Source organism: Crinia signifera, chromosome 6 (genome assembly GCF_055691185.1).
Source record: "Crinia signifera chromosome 6, ASM5569118v1, whole genome shotgun sequence".
NCBI lineage: Eukaryota > Metazoa > Chordata > Amphibia > Anura > Myobatrachidae > Crinia > Crinia signifera.
In genome coordinates, this window is record NC_139222.1 from 25967411 (window position 1) to 25984790 (window position 17380).

At 38.4% G+C, this 17380-nt stretch overlaps 3 protein-coding genes across 7 annotated transcripts in view; 1 reads left to right on the plus strand and 2 right to left on the minus strand.

Annotated features, from left to right (window-relative positions):
- LOC146010130 (uncharacterized) overlaps positions 1–17380 on the minus strand; it is a 424288-nt gene that overhangs the window by 150534 nt on the left and 256374 nt on the right. The gene's annotated exons all lie outside the window — the stretch shown is intronic.
- LOC146010169 (uncharacterized) overlaps positions 1–17380 on the plus strand; it is a 263545-nt gene that overhangs the window by 35333 nt on the left and 210832 nt on the right. The gene's annotated exons all lie outside the window — the stretch shown is intronic.
- Positions 1–17380, minus strand: part of LOC146010153 (uncharacterized) — a 360112-nt gene that overhangs the window by 11601 nt on the left and 331131 nt on the right. The gene's annotated exons all lie outside the window — the stretch shown is intronic.

Consider the following 17380-nt stretch of genomic DNA (forward strand, 5'->3'; position numbering starts at 1 on the left):
GTTACCGATCAATATCTTGAAGCTCCAGGCAGTTTGGAACACCCTTCGGAAGGCGGAGGATCTCCTGTTCGCAGTTCTTCTTCAGGTTGCCCTGAACCTTTGCAATACACACCAGGCGATATCTGCCGGCTACCACAGTGACAAATACACCCACCAATCACTGAGTGGGTCTGTCATTAAGACCTATACGCTACACAGTGAGATCACTAGGATTGCAACCTATATTGCAACAATGTATGATACTAGCCTCTCTCTCTTGCAATAAATGACACAACGTGACACAGTTTCATGAGGAGTAAAGAATTTATTTAAGCCTGTTGTTTGTACGGACATGAGACAGGAAATATATGAACATTACTGAGAACTGGGATATATTTGACAGGTTGTTAGTGAACACAAGCCACCATAACAGACAAGAAAATATTGAATGAATAAATTTATTCATAAAAATTGTGTCTATAGCGTCCCCCAAGTAAGAGCACAGGCCAAACCGCCGGCACTGTGGGAGAGAGATGCAGAAATCACAATTGAATTAACCAATTAGGAAGTAAAGCTAAGGGACGCCGCATGAGCCCTAATTTGCACTTGTTTCACTGTCCATGTTACATGTGTGATGTAGTTTGTCATATCTCGCAGAGCCTTTTTTAATTAACCTAATACAAGGTATATGTTAAGTCTCCAAATTATTTCTTGGTGCACCACTACAGAGACAGATCTTTCTTTCTCTGTAACTCTTAAAAAAAGGACCATTCTGCACCTGGACCTAGCTCGTCTAAATTTGACTGCTTGGCTTTTGAAACCTCCATACTAAGGAAGAAGGGGTTTTCGGAAGCAGTTATTCAGACCATGCTCAGAGCTTGCAAGCCTGTTTCAGCTGCAAATTATCATCGTGTCTGGAAAATCTATAACGGGAGGTGAGAGCGTCAAAGGGTACACACCTCTAGGTGCAAGGTGTCTAGGCTGTTAGAATTTCTCCAGGATGGATTTTCTGCAGGGCTTAGTGTGCAGTCTTTAAGAAAAGGTTACACCTGTTACCGGAAGTTGAGACCTTTTTACAGGGAGTCATGAGACTAAAACCCCATATAGCAGCCGGTGGCGCCTTGGGACCTGTCGTTGGTTTTGTCAGTGTTACAAAAGCCTTCTTTTGAGCCTTTAAGGTCGGCTGATCTTATATTTATATCTTGGAAGCTTACCTTTTTGTTGGCTATAGCTTCGGCTAGGCGAGTTTCAGAATTTGGGGCCTTATCGTGCAAGTCTCCATTCTTGATTTTTCATGAAGACAGGGCTGTGCTTCGAACAGTACCTAAGTTCCTACCAAAAGTAGTGTCTTCTTTTCATTTAAACCAGGAGAATTGTGCTCCCGGTGTTTTCCCTTCCTGAAGGGACAAAAAATAGGGACAAGTTAAAAAAAAATTGGACGTTGTTCGCGCCTTGCGAATATACATGGAAAGAGTAAGGATATCCGCAAAACTGATATGCTTTTGGTTCTATATGATGTGCAAATGAGATGGTGGCCTGCTTCTACGCAGATCACTGACAGATGGTTAAGGTCAGTCATTGCCTTTGCCTACACCAAGGTAGGTAGACCTATTCCTTCAAGGATAAATGCCCATACCACCAGGTCGGTTGCTTCATCTTGGGCTGTTCCTCATGGGGCTACGGCGGAACAGTTGTGCAGGGCTGTCACCTGGTCCTCAGTTCACACCTTTACCAAATTTTATAGGTTCCATGAGTTCGCGTCAGTGGATGCTTCATTTGGGCAAGCAGTGATGAGAACTGTAAGCCTGAGCGTACCCTCCCAAAGGACCGGCTCTTGAACGTCCCAAGGTCAAGCTGTGTCACCAGGATGGACGAAAGATAAAAAGGGATGTCTCTCAGTCCATCCTGGTGACACAGCGATCCCTCCCTTACGCTCAGTAAGTTATACCATTCATGTATTGTCATGTTTTTGGTTATGTTGATTGTGCATATTAAGTGTGCATTAGACATTGAACTGAGGAACTATGGGATGCAGAAGGGAGGAGCCTTCTCTTAAAAGAAGTGAGCATAGGTGCCTTGCTCCTGCGTAATCTTCTACATCCCAAGGTCAAGCTGTGTCACCAGGATGGACGAAAGAGAAAAGGGGAAAAGAGAAAGGGATTCGAACGGTTCTTACAAAAGTCCCTTTGTTGTACTAGAACCATCCTTTAATAGGTTTTGCACAATATATTGTACTTCATTAAATCCTAAAATATAACCATCTGTATTCAGTAATTAGTAAAGAATTGCATAGTTTCCCTTTTTATACTCCGGGCCCTATTGTATGATGTGTCAGAGTGATTGTGGTTACCCGGAGATACTATATACAGCAGATCATTGCCCTTTGGGAGCTGGTACTAAATTATAATACTTGGTCCCCTTAGTCCCAGCAATCTGATATACAGTGGGAGCCACTGCCATCTTTCTCTATAATAGGATTAAGTGAGAAATTGGATTACTCCGCTAATCTTCTACTCTATTCTATGTATTGTATTGCAGCTGAGAACAATAGGATAGCCATGGCTAGCCATCCTGAGCCATGGCCTAAGCAAGATAGATGAGATGTGCTCCTACTGTAGGAATTAATGTGATACTGCTATGTATGTACTGATAATGTATGTAGTGTTAAAACAGAAATCAACGCATCAGTATTCCTATGCTTTTATTACACTATGTTTTTCTTAAATACTGTTGTTATTGCTGCAGATGGCCTTAGCTTGTTGCACAAGGTACTAGCCACGGGGTATGAGGCCTACCTAAAGCCAATACTACACCGATTTATATCTCTTCGCTTATCTCAAAATATATCCCCACCCGACCTCTCCGCTCTGCACAAGATCTGCGTCTCTCATCCACACTCAGTACTCGCTCCCACTTACACTTGCAGGATTTTTGTCAGCCAGCACCCACCATATGGAATGCCCTTCCACACACGTTAAGACTCTCCACTAGCCTCCGATCTTTCAAGCGTTCCCTGAAAACTCCCCTCTTCAGGCAAGCCTATCATATTCCGGAACCCCCACACAACCTCCCGTAGCAATCATATCTAATTACATCACATCAGGACTGTCCTGTAATCTGGTGGGACTGCCATGCTATGGAATTCTGTCCATATGTATTCCTCCTATTATCCCTATAGATTGTAATCTAGCAAGTAGGGCCCTCCTATCATTGTTGGTTTTGTTTCTACCCAGCTTGTGTAATCACTGTTGTTTCCAATTGTAAAGCGCAACGTAATATGCTGCGCTATATAAGAAACTATAAATAAATACCCTTTGCGCTAAGCAGCAGGTGTTTGCCAGAAGCAGCAACCATTTTTGTCAACTATGACTTGCATAAAAACATTACAAAATGGCTGAAGATTTAGGACAGTGCTGGAAAAGTGATTTCTTGTAGAAAATTGTTTTGATTTTATAAGTTTAAGAATGCAATGTTGACAGTACAGAGAGTGAGGACAGACAGCTAGTCTTCACGTTCTTGTCACCAACATGGGAACTACCCGATAACAGGGCCACAAATCCACCGAATCTTTCCCTAGTAACAAAGAAGATGGGTGATGGGTGAATTATGACAGTATGATTGAAAGCAAAGCTGGCCAATAAGACTCAAGGCTTATGAATAATTAATTAAGTAAGTAAAGTATAAATATCAGAGTTAGAGAAGGAAGGAGCAGGCAGTTGAGGAAGAACAGGCCAGCACGGGGGCTGGAGGTAACTATGATTGAGGTTTAATGGCTGATCACTGCCCTTGATAGGTTTCCATCTTGATTTGATCTAGAATTATTGTATAAGTATAAGCCAATCAATTATATGTTTATTGTGTTAATCTGCATTTGCAAATACCTGTAATCAAGATACCTTCCAAGTAAAGCATTGTCATTCATTTTTTTACAAGTTTGTGTTGGTGTGGAATTATTTCAGCATTTGCCTTTTTTTTATGCAATCAATTTTTATTGAGTATAAAGCAGAGTTACAGAAGGTAGTCAATGTAAGACCAAATAATGCACTTACAACAAGATAGGAAGCCTCGGACTTCCGGTTGCGGCATGGAGGAGTGAGCAGCATCTCCTCAGCGCTCCGCCGTCAACCAAGCCCAGACCCGATTCAACCCTGACGACCAAGCCCAGAACTCGCTCCCGTTCTCCACGGGGACCGGAGGCAACTATGGACCGCTTCTTAGAGCCGCAGAACCCAGGGAAGCAGACCCCCGCTCCACAGCCACAACGCCAGGATAAAAGACGCGTTGAGCAGAATATGGCGGCGGCTGGAGACAACGCCCAGGGGACTCCTGTATCGAAAAAGCCTATAACGGAGACTTCAATCAAACACCCAGGTACCCCAGACATTGCGGGCATTACGGGGACCAGTGCTTTTAGCCAAGGGGACTTAGTCTCTGTAATACAGGCGTCCATGGCTCCGCTATTACAACAAGCCGTGTCAGATATATCAGAGCAGATTAACCGCTTATCTGCCACGCTGACTGAAGCTGAGGAGCAAATAGGGGTAAATATGGACGATATTCAAGGGCTAAAGAATTCTGTAAAGACACTCACATCAGAAAATAAACAGATGGGGGAAAGATTGGAGTCGTTAGAAAACAGAACAAGACGGAATAACATCCGTATCACTGGTATTCCTGAAAGTGTAAAAGGCCCGCAGCTAGAAGCCTTCTTCCGCACTACTATATTAAAGCTACTCCAACTTGAGGCAATTACAGCCGAAGTGATAGTGGAAAGGATCCATAGAATGGGAGCAATTAGTACGTTAACACCTGCGAGACCGAGAGTGGTAATTTTAAGGATCCTAAACTATGTGCATAAGCAAACAATATGGGCTGCCTCCAGAAAGATAAATCCTGTGAACTGGGAGGGCCATGTTATCAGGATCTTTCAAGACTTTACTAGTGATGTGACCAAAGCCAGGAGAGCATTTACTCCGCTATGCTCAGCTATGATAAAGTCTAACTGTCACTTTTACATGCTCTTCCCAGCAAAACTTAGGATCATGACTGATAATGGGCACCAAGATTTTACTGATGCAGATTCTGCTAAATTATTCCTTGTGAAACATCGTTTAATTGATCGCCAAGAGGACATCTCGGATCCACCTACAAAGAAACCAGGTTGAGCAGTTACTTTTGAAAGGAGCAATGAGGACTAAGTTGGACTGTTCAGCGGGATCATCTTAGGGTATTTAATAGTAGAATACCAATTTCATCTGAGTTTTTTGCCTTGCACTAGATGGATGGTGTGAGCTAGGTTATTTAGAGCGGTGGTAAATTAGGAAATATGTCGTCAGAGGTTTTGATGATAATCTTAAGTAATTGTAACCCAGGGCTGGGAGGCGGCTAGGCCTAGCCGTTAATTCTTTTGTTTTTTCTTCTTATTTTTTCTATTTCTTTTCATTTTTATTTTTATTTGTATTTCTTCGCGTATACTTAGTAATATATATATCTTTTTACTTCCCCTTTGAGGAAGAAAAGGATATATATATATATATATATATATATAATCTTGTTTACTCATTTGTACTTTTGTGGGGCAACTGGTAGATTGCATCATAAAAATAAACGGAAGTCCTAGCTGAGGTTTAGGTCACAGGTTGGCTGCATTTAGTTTATTTAGGATGTTTAGATGTGTAGATGTATTTGTCCGTGTCTTTTCATGTTGTAAGTTTTCCCTAATGTGTCTTTCCCTCTTACCTCTTGCTTGCAAGACAGTGACATACTTTGTATTGGGGCCAAATGTCAGTTAACATTGGATGGTTGAATATTCGAGGCATACATACACCAGTAAAAAGACGTAAGTTACTGACTTACTTAAATAAACAAGGTGTGGATATAATATGTTTGCAGGAGACGCATTTGTTAGCAGATGAAGTTAAAAAACTCCAGATGTTGAATTGGGTAGTTCTAGGGTTATATTATAATACGAAATCTAGAGGAGTTGTTACATAAGCAAAGCGAACTTTAGGGGTGCAAGTAGAAACGTCTATTCCAGACAAAGATGGACGCTTTATAATAAATAAAATAGAACTGGAAGGAAATATATTTCATATATGTAATATTTATGCCCCCGCCCAGTACAACAAAAAAATTTTCATGGACCTATTAGCTATCCTACACACAATGGACCCAACTACTTTAATTATATGTGGAGATTTCAACCAGCTAGCTTCTCCACTTTTGGATAGGACGCCTCCACCTAAAAAGCTGATAAATCTCCCAAAAATTGGTATACCATATTTTGTAAAATCTTTGAATGTAGTAGATACATGGCGCTCATTGCATCCAACTGAGAGGGAATATTCGTGTATGTCACTTACTCATAAAACCTGGTCTAGAATAGACTTTATATTTGTAGCGGAACCCCTTTTTCCATACGTAAAAATGGCAAAAATTCTCACACCGGTCCTATCTGACCATGGACTGGTTTTAATTAGTTTTGAACCCCCTAAATTTAGACGTACTAATCAGAATTGGAGGTTCCCTTCGCATTGTTAAAACTGAAATAACGCATCAATAATTATATACTTTTGTTATACTCTGTTTTCTCAAATATTGTTATTATTGCTGCAGATGACTTTAGCTTGTTGCACAATGTACTATTCACTGCGTATGAGGCCTTCCCTTTGCGCTAAACAGTTATAATATGTTAGAAGCAGCAGCCATTTTGTTGAACCATGACTTGCATAAATATTATAAAATGGCTGATCATTCAGAACAGAGCTGTAAAAGTGATTTCTTATAGAATATTGTTTTTGGTTTTAGAAGCTTAAGAATGTGATGTTGACAGTATAATGTAGCAAGGACAGGAAGCTAGTCTCCACAAACTGAATAAGATGGGAACAAGGCCACACATGCGTAGACCCACAAGGCCACTGAAGTTGGGTGTTGGGTTAATTATGACATCATGATTGAAAGCAGAGCTTGCCAATAAGACTCAATGCTTATGAGTAATTAATTAATGTGATAAAGGTTTAAATATCAGAGTGATAGAGGGAGGAAAAAAGGCAGTTGAGGAAGAACCAGCAAGCACGGGGGGGCTGGAGGTAATTATGAAGGAGGTTTAATCATGGCTGATCACTGTCCTTGAAAGGTGTCCATTTTGATTTGATTTAGAATTACTGTTTAAGTATTAGCTAGTCAGTTTTATGTTTCTTGTGTTAGTCTGCATTTGCAAATACCTGTAATGAAGCTATTCTTTAAGTAAAGCATTGTCTTACCTTTTATAACAAGGTTGTGTGGGTGTGCAATCATTTCAGCGTTGCCGTTATATTTAAAGGTAATAAAGTAAATAAATTTGGTTTGGGTTATTTATCATATCTAAGCTTATCAGATAAATATCTGGTTTATCAGTTGGAGGCCCCAGCGAGATTCAATGATGTTGGTTTTCACATTTTATCAGTTGAGAAAATCAAAGTTTGAAAAAAAAAAAAAAATTAGCTATTTAAAAAAAAAAAAAAAAAAAAATGTGTAGAAAAAAATTGTAAAGTCGGTGCATTTTTTTGTACCCTTATCTTTCTCAACATCTGTTAGTGTGTGTAATCCATATTACTTGGCAAATTCAGCAAATTCGCTCTTTAATTATAAGACAAATAGATCGTAATTTAAGGCATGGAAAGACAACGCTGCATTTTGCAGACTGTCAGCTTACTAGACCCCCCCGCATTGCCCATTTCTTCTCTGTGTCAGAGAATAGATAAGGAGAGCTGCGAGAAACTTGGCAAGAAGTTGTAAACAACATTGCTTGGGTCAGGAGGAGTATTTCTTTAGTTTATTTGCAAAGCATGCAGACTATAGCAAGCATATTGGTATAAAGGTTATGCTGGCAATACATTTTCTACTTTTTAAAAAAAAAAAATATTCTTTAAATGACAGTATTTTTTTTGTTTGTTTTTATTTTTTGACCGCGGTTGGATTGTTTGGTGTATATTGTCTGCTGAGGATATTGCTGAAGTAACTAATCTGTAGCGGTTGTTTTGATAATTAGAGTTTCTTTGTTTGTCCAATCTATAAATTTTAAAGAAGTTGCATATATTTGTTGTAGGTTTTCCCGTGCTTATAATTTGGTGATTAGAAATAGGAGATTGTGCATTTACATTTCTTTCTGGTTGTCTGGCCAGCAACATGTGGAAGAAATGGAATGCATGATTTATCCATAATCTGTATTGTTTGGAAACCCCCGGATTGTCTACTGTATATGGTTTATATAAGAAAATGTTAATAAATAATTAAATATACGTTGCATTGTTAGAGCTAGCAAGCAGTCGGATTACAATAACAATTTGAGATAGTTTCTTTATATCCATAGACAGAGGTCAGTTAAAATACAGAGTTTAAAGGAGTAGACGCTAATATTGTAAGCCAAGTAACAGTTCATTTTTACCACCAGAATAAATAAAGTTAATTGGAATATTGTTTATAACAAAGAAAGATTGAGTTTATCTCATTGTAAAGTTTTTTTGGTCTCCTGTCTTGCGGAGATGAAGTCCGTAATGTAGGACTGATGTTTTTCTGCTATGGGTTTTTGATTTAATTTTTTTTGGTTTATTAAACAAAGCAGCTGTGAGTTGGAAACTCTAAAGTGATGGATTCAGTTGATGTAATGCGAGATAAGGAGTTGTCCATGTTAGGTGAAGAAACAGGAAATGATCATGTGAATTCAATGTTTTTTTCAGTTAATGAGTAATACATTTTGAATAAGAAAAGTGATATATATATATCGATGAGATATAAGTCCAATATAACATCTATTCTTAAAGGTTCATATTGATATATTAGACCATGTTTTCTGTGTGCAATTTCTGTTGCCTATTTGCTTAATCTGGATACATATATTGAATCAGATATACCTTGAGTAATGCGCAGATAAATCCTGGGTTTATTTTTATTCTTATGAATGGAAGGTAATCAATGATAACTGACTCAAGGCTGTGGGGTTTTCTTTAAGCCAATTTTTGTTTTGTTTTTGATTTGTGTTAATTTAATTTTGTTTGTTTTGAAAGGGGGAGGGTACTAAATTGATAGAGTATCTTAAGGGGTTAATACTGTGGCCACAGTTAGCTAGATAACCAGGGGAGATAGTGATCTAATCGTGTAATGATCACTTAGACAATGTGCAGATATGGTAACAAAGAATGACATATTGCATATAATTTTTTTCTGATTTGATGAGTTGATTTTTTCCTGTGAAGAGTGCTGACCGGTAGCGAGATTCACAGGGGGTATCTGCCACCTACGTACAAGGTAGAATATATGGGGAAAAATAATAAAAGAAGACAGGGTGGGGGTGGGACACGTGGGATGCGTAGGTATGATAACATTTGGGTGACATATAACGCAGCGTAGGTATGATAACATTTGGGTGACATATAACGCAAGGTTCGGTTTTTTGGGGACATTTTTCATTTATTTTATTTACATTTTTGTCTTTGAAAGAGGTAACACCGTTTTAAGCATTTGTATGGGATCACAGAAAGTACTCTGAGTATGTGACTAGTGTGAGCAAGTGAGAAGGTATAGAAAATACTATGCTGGTCATAGTTAGTTGGAATTGGCGATGATGATGCACCTGTGAGATAATGATTATTTGATGAGTGAACGCGCAATGGTCTGGTGACAGGTGGTGAAAGCTTCAAGAATTGAGATAGTATATCCCACTAACCCACATATGTTTGGAAAGATTGTACTGTCCCACTGAGGGGTTAATTCTGTTCAGTGAGAAGTGAGGAGAGGTGATATGTCTTTTAGAGCCTTAGGGAGAAAAAGAAAAAATGGGGAAAAAAAAGAATAACTTTGAAATTTTTTGTTTATTTTTGAAAAAGCAGAAGGGAATAAGTTTTTTTCAGTGATGAGGTGAGAGTAACATCAGAAATAACTCTGTAGGAGATTAAAGGCAGGAAATGGTTAATGAGATTGATAAGAGAGTAAAGTTTTATTCCTAAATAATGTGAAATATCCAAGGAGTGTCACAGAACTGTTTTCCATAACAAGGACATGAAAGATTTTAGAATTGAAGATATTGTTTACCCTTTTGAAAAAGCACAATGAATAGATTAAAGTTATTGCAATGTTCTGTATGGGACAGTGATCAGCCATACCCAAGGATGACCTCCAGCCCCCTCCCCTCTGCTTCCCTCATGTGATAATGTTGTTTTGTCAACATCTGTTTAAAAACTGCCATTTTTTTTTTCCAAATGACAAATGCTAATATGATGTCTGAGCTTAATAATGCTATTGCTTTTGCTTGTTTTATTTAAATAAAAATCCCAGCCAATAGAGGTGTGACTATTCCAGAGAAAAGATTAATTTACAAATTGATGCATTTCATTTTGCACAGAAAAAGCAAGTGTTTTAAAAAAAATTATTATTATTATTACTATCAGATTTATCAAAGCCCTTATTGAAAAATACAGATTTATCACAGATAAATACAGATTTTATAGGGATTATTATAAGATGCATATTGAGTTGCATTTTTATGCTTACTGATTTATCTGATTGCATGTTGCCACTTTACTAGATCCATTGGTCATGCATATGAGCCCACAAATAAGGAATGGAGGTCACAATTAGGTGCAGCACTACTGGGTTCTGCTACTAGTAAATCGCATTTGCTGCACGACTAATCATGATATTCTCTCAAATATTTGTAATGATTTAATGATTATTTTTTTCTCAGAGTGGTTTGGAAGAAATTGTGTATTATTAACAGGAATCCATGAGAGACTGCTGTCAGAAGGCACTAACCGATATGAGGACCCTCACGGGGTTAGAGTATTTTGATGAGTTTTTCATTACTAATCATGTCACAAGTTTCTAAACATCTATGGACCACAAGAAATAGTTTTTTTTCCAGATTTTACAACAACGCATACTATTTAATACCCATAGTATTTGCAACACTCTGTTATTGCAGGTTATCTGCCCACTGTGATTATTACAGTCATCTAATCATTGATTTATGATCTGCATAGTTCTTAAAGCAGATAGTCAGGACTTACTACATTTATTTACAGCACAGTCCAATATACGTGGACTTAATTAAGCCAAAGTTTTATGGACAGCCCCACTATGTCCCACAATGAGTTGCATGATTGCTACCACAATGCTGATTCAATATGTTTATGATATAATGATGTGTTTAAATTCTTTACAGGATTCTCTTACTGACACCTTTTCTATTACTACTACTAAATCTAACTGACACAGAGCTGACAAAGTACAATATACTGACATCATTGCTTCATTTGAGGCTCTGATACACGCACTGACAGAAACCACAGCACTGGATATATCAGATTTATCATATACCTGTCTTTACTGTAATGAACAACAAGCAGCGGCCTTGGGAGTTTGAACACATATACATGGGGGTTCACATAGACCCATCAGGTGCTACAGTTGCACATTTGACCGAGTGGCATCTGCTTTACCAACATGTTTAAGGACTGTGGCGGCTGCTGCAGCCTTTGTATAGAAATTACAGAACACCGCACACTATGTGTCTCTAATGCTACATCTTTTCTACTGAACTCTTCACGGACAAGACACATTTCCAGTGCATGGTTCTCTCGTTGGGAACTTTTCTCCCAGCTCCACATGACCTTACTATTGTCAGGTGTGGTACGCTAAATCCTGCTACTCTGCTACCTGGTGGGACCCGGGAGTCCCAGAGGATGGATGAGAGGCAGGATTTAGAACATGATTGTGAGGAATATTTAAAGCAAAATTTCTCCAATTAGACCTGATATCTCTGACACGCCACTACCATCTACAAAGATTGTAGTTGTCACCAACAAGGAGACACAGGATGGCCATATACGGGATATGCGGTAGTATTGGATTTAGAGATCCTCATTTTCCATCGTGAATTTGCTATGATATAATACGCTAATATCACAGCAAGTAAAGGAGCTCATTGAGGCTGTGCAACTCCCTGCAAAGGCAGTAGTTGTTAAGTGTCAAGCTCACATGTTATAAAGTGATCTTGTTGCACTTGGTAACAAAAATAAGATGGCCACTGTTGTGAATCACACCACTATACAATTTAATGTTTTTACAATTGACCAGCAGAATCTTATAAAACATCAAGAGTTGTGTATTTAAAAGGAATGTGCCAATGGATGATGAATGGATGCAGTTAAAAGGCTAATGGCCTATGTAAAGATGGTGGGGGCAGACCAGTAGCTCTCAAAACCCCTCCTCCTGGCATATGCGGAAGCTGCCCATGGGATGACCCATGTAAGGAGAGAGAGGGCATGTATGTTGATTTCATCTTATGCAGAGGCCCAAACGCATCTGCAGAAGAATGAACTCAGGAAAATTATTCCTATAGAACCATCAAACATTTCTCCTACCACTGGTCCATTCCTAAGGTTAAAATTATTTTTTTGGGAATTTACATGCATTTAAAATTGTCATTATATTTAAATGGTATCTGATATGTTATCTTGATTATAAGGAACATCCCAGCTGTCCCATGTACAGCATCCTTTACAGCAAAGAAATGTTTTGAGAAATTTGTGTTCAGATATGTTATCCCATAAGGTATATGGTATTAAAAAAAAAACTATAGAGGTATTTGACAGGAAAGGTATTCTAAGGAATAAATCAATGTATGGTTATTGAAGGTTGGTTGCACTCACCATTCACTAAAAGGTTTTAGTCAAAATTGAACATGTTAACAAATGCATATTGAGAACACATAATTTAGGGTGGGTGTGGAAATTACCATGAGTTGACTTGAAGTTTTGTCTTCGGTTTTGTATGACATTCACACTACTCCTCAGCAGCCACTGAACCTGTCCCCTTATAAGATCATTATTTTAATTGATATATACATTTTTTTGGGAGACCATCAATCCCTATTCAACATCCAGCAGCAGACTTGTCACTCTAATTCTCACATCATCTAAATACTTTACCAGAAAAGCAAACAAGCTTATGAAGGGATGTTGTTATAAGGTCCAGCCTGGAGACTATGCAATGGTGAGAAAATTCTTACAATTAAATGTCTCGTAGATCAAAGGCAAGACCCATCCCTGTGAAACAAACCAATTGAATTAATGCGTCTCACTGCAAGAAGGTTTCCGACCTGGTGGTGATATCAGTTGAAGGAAAAAGATACTGATGCAGATAAATATTGTGACTTTGATTCTAATTTAATAAACTTATTTGATGATAGGCCTGTCCAGGGCCCCCCAAAGACCAAGACAAGGTCCACGGAATCGGGGGGTATCCTTAGTGGTGTCCCTGCGGGTTGTGGGCAAGAAGAGGTCCACGGAATCGGGGGATACCCTTAGTGGTGTCCCTGCGGGTTGTGGACAAGGTGTAAAACAATGATCCCCATGAGTGACCAAGTTTCCCATACACTCACTAACTGAAGAAGTCATTTTTTTTTTTTAAGTTTTCATCTTTTTATAGTGAATGAGGGTTACCAGGGATTGGTTGCTGGCAAGGACAGTGTGTATAGTTATCAAAGAGGTATTACTAGAGTCATGGTGGTGTATTCTACTTCTGCTTTTAATTTTAATCCCACAAGTATAGTAATAATCATAACAGACACACATATACATCATACTACTGATGCTCCCAGGTTTCGGTATGCATCAGAGGATGGTAATAAAAAACTGATAGCCAATATGTTAAACTAATTAGAAGGTGTAAAATAAATATATGAGTAATAACATAAAAGTAACTAAGAACATCCACACCAGAACCATTGATAGAATACATCTAGTAAGGTATCAGTAAAGAAGAGGCATTCTAAGTAAGGATGGTAACAATGGTGCAAACATAATATCTATATGCAAACTGACATTTCTTCTTTAAGACGCTCATCATGAGCTGATAAAAAGAACAATAAGGTAAACTGATTGTTGGTTAGATTGTCATCTACGGTATCACTCCGGTAATGTTGGGTTAATGGCTACTTATATTTGCAGTCAAATCAAACAACACTTCATTTTCTATGTAGGATTTACACAAGTGAATCTTATAAGGTTACTGACTCTCCCTAGGTTTAAAATTGGTAAAGAGTGTAATAACAGGAGATATTTTGGAGTACAACAAAACATGAAGTTATGTGACAGAGTTGGGTGAGCTAGTGGAAAATCTTGATAAAAAAAGGGTACTCATTGAATTGTTTCTTATGATGTTTTCTCAAACATACTGTCTCTTAAGATATGGACATTACCACAAGGATTATATTATATTTACAAACTTAAGGTTTCTAAATGGTTACAAACAAGATCTATTGTAATAAATTGTACTTTTACTAATTAATACAGTGGTGATTCAACATGAAGATTTGAAAGTAACACATGGTATATTAAAGAAACACACTTATTTACATTATCCCAAGTTTATAAAATTGTATTTGAATTTGTGAATATAATTAAAATATGGTACAAGCATCACAAATACTAAACTGATGGTGACGTTAAAAGGAAAATTGAATTAAATTATTTGGGTTGAAAAAATTTCTTTAGTTTATTGAACAGGTGTGAGTGATGTGATTCCCTACAGTTGGTTTATTTGGTTGAACCACAATAACAGGTTCGCATAAGTCAATGTTATATATGCTTTAAGAAGTTTAATGTTTTTGCCAAGATAATATTATTGATTTTTCTGTATACTAGTGAAATGCTTCAAGAAGGTTTTCCGATGTATTAAGAGAAAAACAAATGATGCGTTTTGCAAGAGATATGAACTTTCTTTGGAGATTTCAAAGTTCAGAGGATGGACTGTTAAAACAGAAATAACGCATCAATAATTCTAAACTTTTGTTATACTCTGTATTCTCAAATATTGTTATTTATTGCTGCAGGTGGCGTTAGCTTGTTGCACAAGGTACTAGCCACGGCGTATGAGGCCTACCCTTTGCGCTAAGCAGCAGGCGTTTGTTAGAAGCAGCAGCCATTTTGTTAGGCATGACTTAGCAGACAACAGGATTGTGAATGGGAAAGTACAGCGCTCAGTGTAAACCATGCAAAGCAAGGTGTAGATAAACCTTGTACATAAACAATTTGATATACAACCAAGTCGATTTTTAGCAGGGTCGACAGGTATGCAGTGTTCCAAAGGTATTCCAAGTTCTCCCCTATTTACATATACAGGGGAGACATGATAGAGAACGACATGGTGCAGGTCAATATGATAAAAAGAATTTAATAAAGCAAATGCACTTACAATAAAGTGACTTGTTTAAGAGCATAAACACAGTGTCCCAGGCAAAAGCAGCAAGCATGTGATGTCATCGGGGGGCGTCCTTCAGTCTGGGTCCCTTGATCCGGGGGCAAGGGGGGCTCAGTCCAGGATACTCCTCTGCTCAGCCGCTGCTTCCACAGGTCGACACACACAGTTTAAAAATACACGCTTAAACGCGTTTTCGGAAAAGTTCTTCCTTCTTCAGAAGCGTGACTAAACAGTCTACAATGGGGCGTATATATACCCCTATCAATCAAATTAACATGCACACTATTGGCCGCTAATCGGCCTCCAGCATCCGGCCTCCGTGCCCAGCAGTATGGCGATGCGGTTCATTTAACAGGAAATGCAAGGTGACGTGCGTTCCACGTGCCAGAAGCGCTTCTCCCGCTGTGTGACACTACAGGTCATCCGCCGGAAGTATATAGAGCCACTTGCGTTCCAACGACGGGAAGCGCGTCAGCGCTTCTCCCAGACACGGGGATATCCTAGATAAAAACAAAGATGGCCGTGCGTTTCAGCGTTATATCGCTTCTGTTCCACTGCAAATATGGTATAAGCCATATATTAGCTGCTCAGCAGGGAAGGCGGAGGCTGTTTACATAGAAACAACGTAGGTCAACACTAAAATGAAAAAATATATAGTAATTAAAATCTCATAATAAAAATAATTAACCACCACCACAGTCCTCAATTTAAGGGTGACCACTAGAGGCGTATAGAAATGGAGAACCAAGAAATGAGTATACAGCCTATAAGATCGTTTTAACTCAGAAAGGGCTTTAACTCAAATTCTGTGTTAAGTCCCTTAGGGACCAAAGTCCCCAAACGATGTATCCAGCGCATCTCAGTTCTAGAGAGGCGTCTGGCAACATCGCTGGTACGACTCTTTGGAAGAATCTGCTCAATGGCACAAAAAGTCGTGACTTGACATTCATCTGCGTTGTGAAACACACGGAAATGTTCTGATACCGTGTGAGTTTGTAACTTTTTACGAATATTGTAAATATGTTCGGCAGTGCGAGCCTTCAGCTGTCTGGAGGTCTTCCCTACATATGATAGGCATGACTTGCATAATAACATTATAAAATGGCTGATCATTCAGAACAGTGCTGTAAAAGTGATTTCTTATAGAGAATTGTTTTTGGTTGTAGAAGCTTAAGAATGTGATGTTGTCAGTATAATGGAGCAAGGACAGACACCTAGACTCCACAAACATCAACTATATGGGAACAAGGCCACACATGCGTAGACCCACAAGGCCACTGAAGTTGGGTGTTGGGTTAATTATGACATCATGATTGAAAGCAGAGCTTGCCAATAAGACTCAATGCTTATGAGTAATTAATTAATTAATGTGATTAAGGTTTAAATATCAGAGTTAGAGAAGGAGGAGGAAGGCAGTTGAGGAAGAACCAGCAAGCACGGGGGGCTGGAGGTAACTATGAATGAGGTTTAATCATGGCTGATCACTGTCCTTGAAAGGTGTCCATTTTGATTTGATTTAGAATTACTGTTTAAGTATTAGCTAATCAATTTTATGTTTCTTGTGTTAGTCTGCATTTGCAAATACCTGTAATGAAGCTATTCTTTAAGTAAAGCATTGTCATACATTTTATAACAAGGTTGTGTGGGTGTGTAATCATTTCAGCGTTGCCGTTATATTTAAAGATAATAAAGTAAATATATACAGGTTTGGGTTATCAATCATATCTAATCTTATCAATCAAATCTCTGCATTATCAACATGTCACTCACAGCTCTCCTATACTCCAACACTCAGTGACCATCTTCGTCCGCATACTCATCTCCATCATTGGCATCTAGCCTCTAGTTGTATGTTGATTGAGTCCTCACTACTTATATCCAAGCTGTAATGTGTATTGAACTGTGGTGCTCTTTATTTGTACTGTATTCTTGTTATTTATTCAATGTTATGCCAAGCTTTGTCTCCCTGTATTGTACGGCGCTGCGAAACACTTGTGGCGCCTTATAAATAAAATTATAATAATAATAATAATATAACACCTGTTCTGTTTTACTGTAGGTGCTTTAAGTCAGATCTTTTACTGCTACTATTACTGTTTATGTAAATGCATTCTGAATGACCGCAACATCCTACCATCCTTCTACAGGAATATATAACCAACTA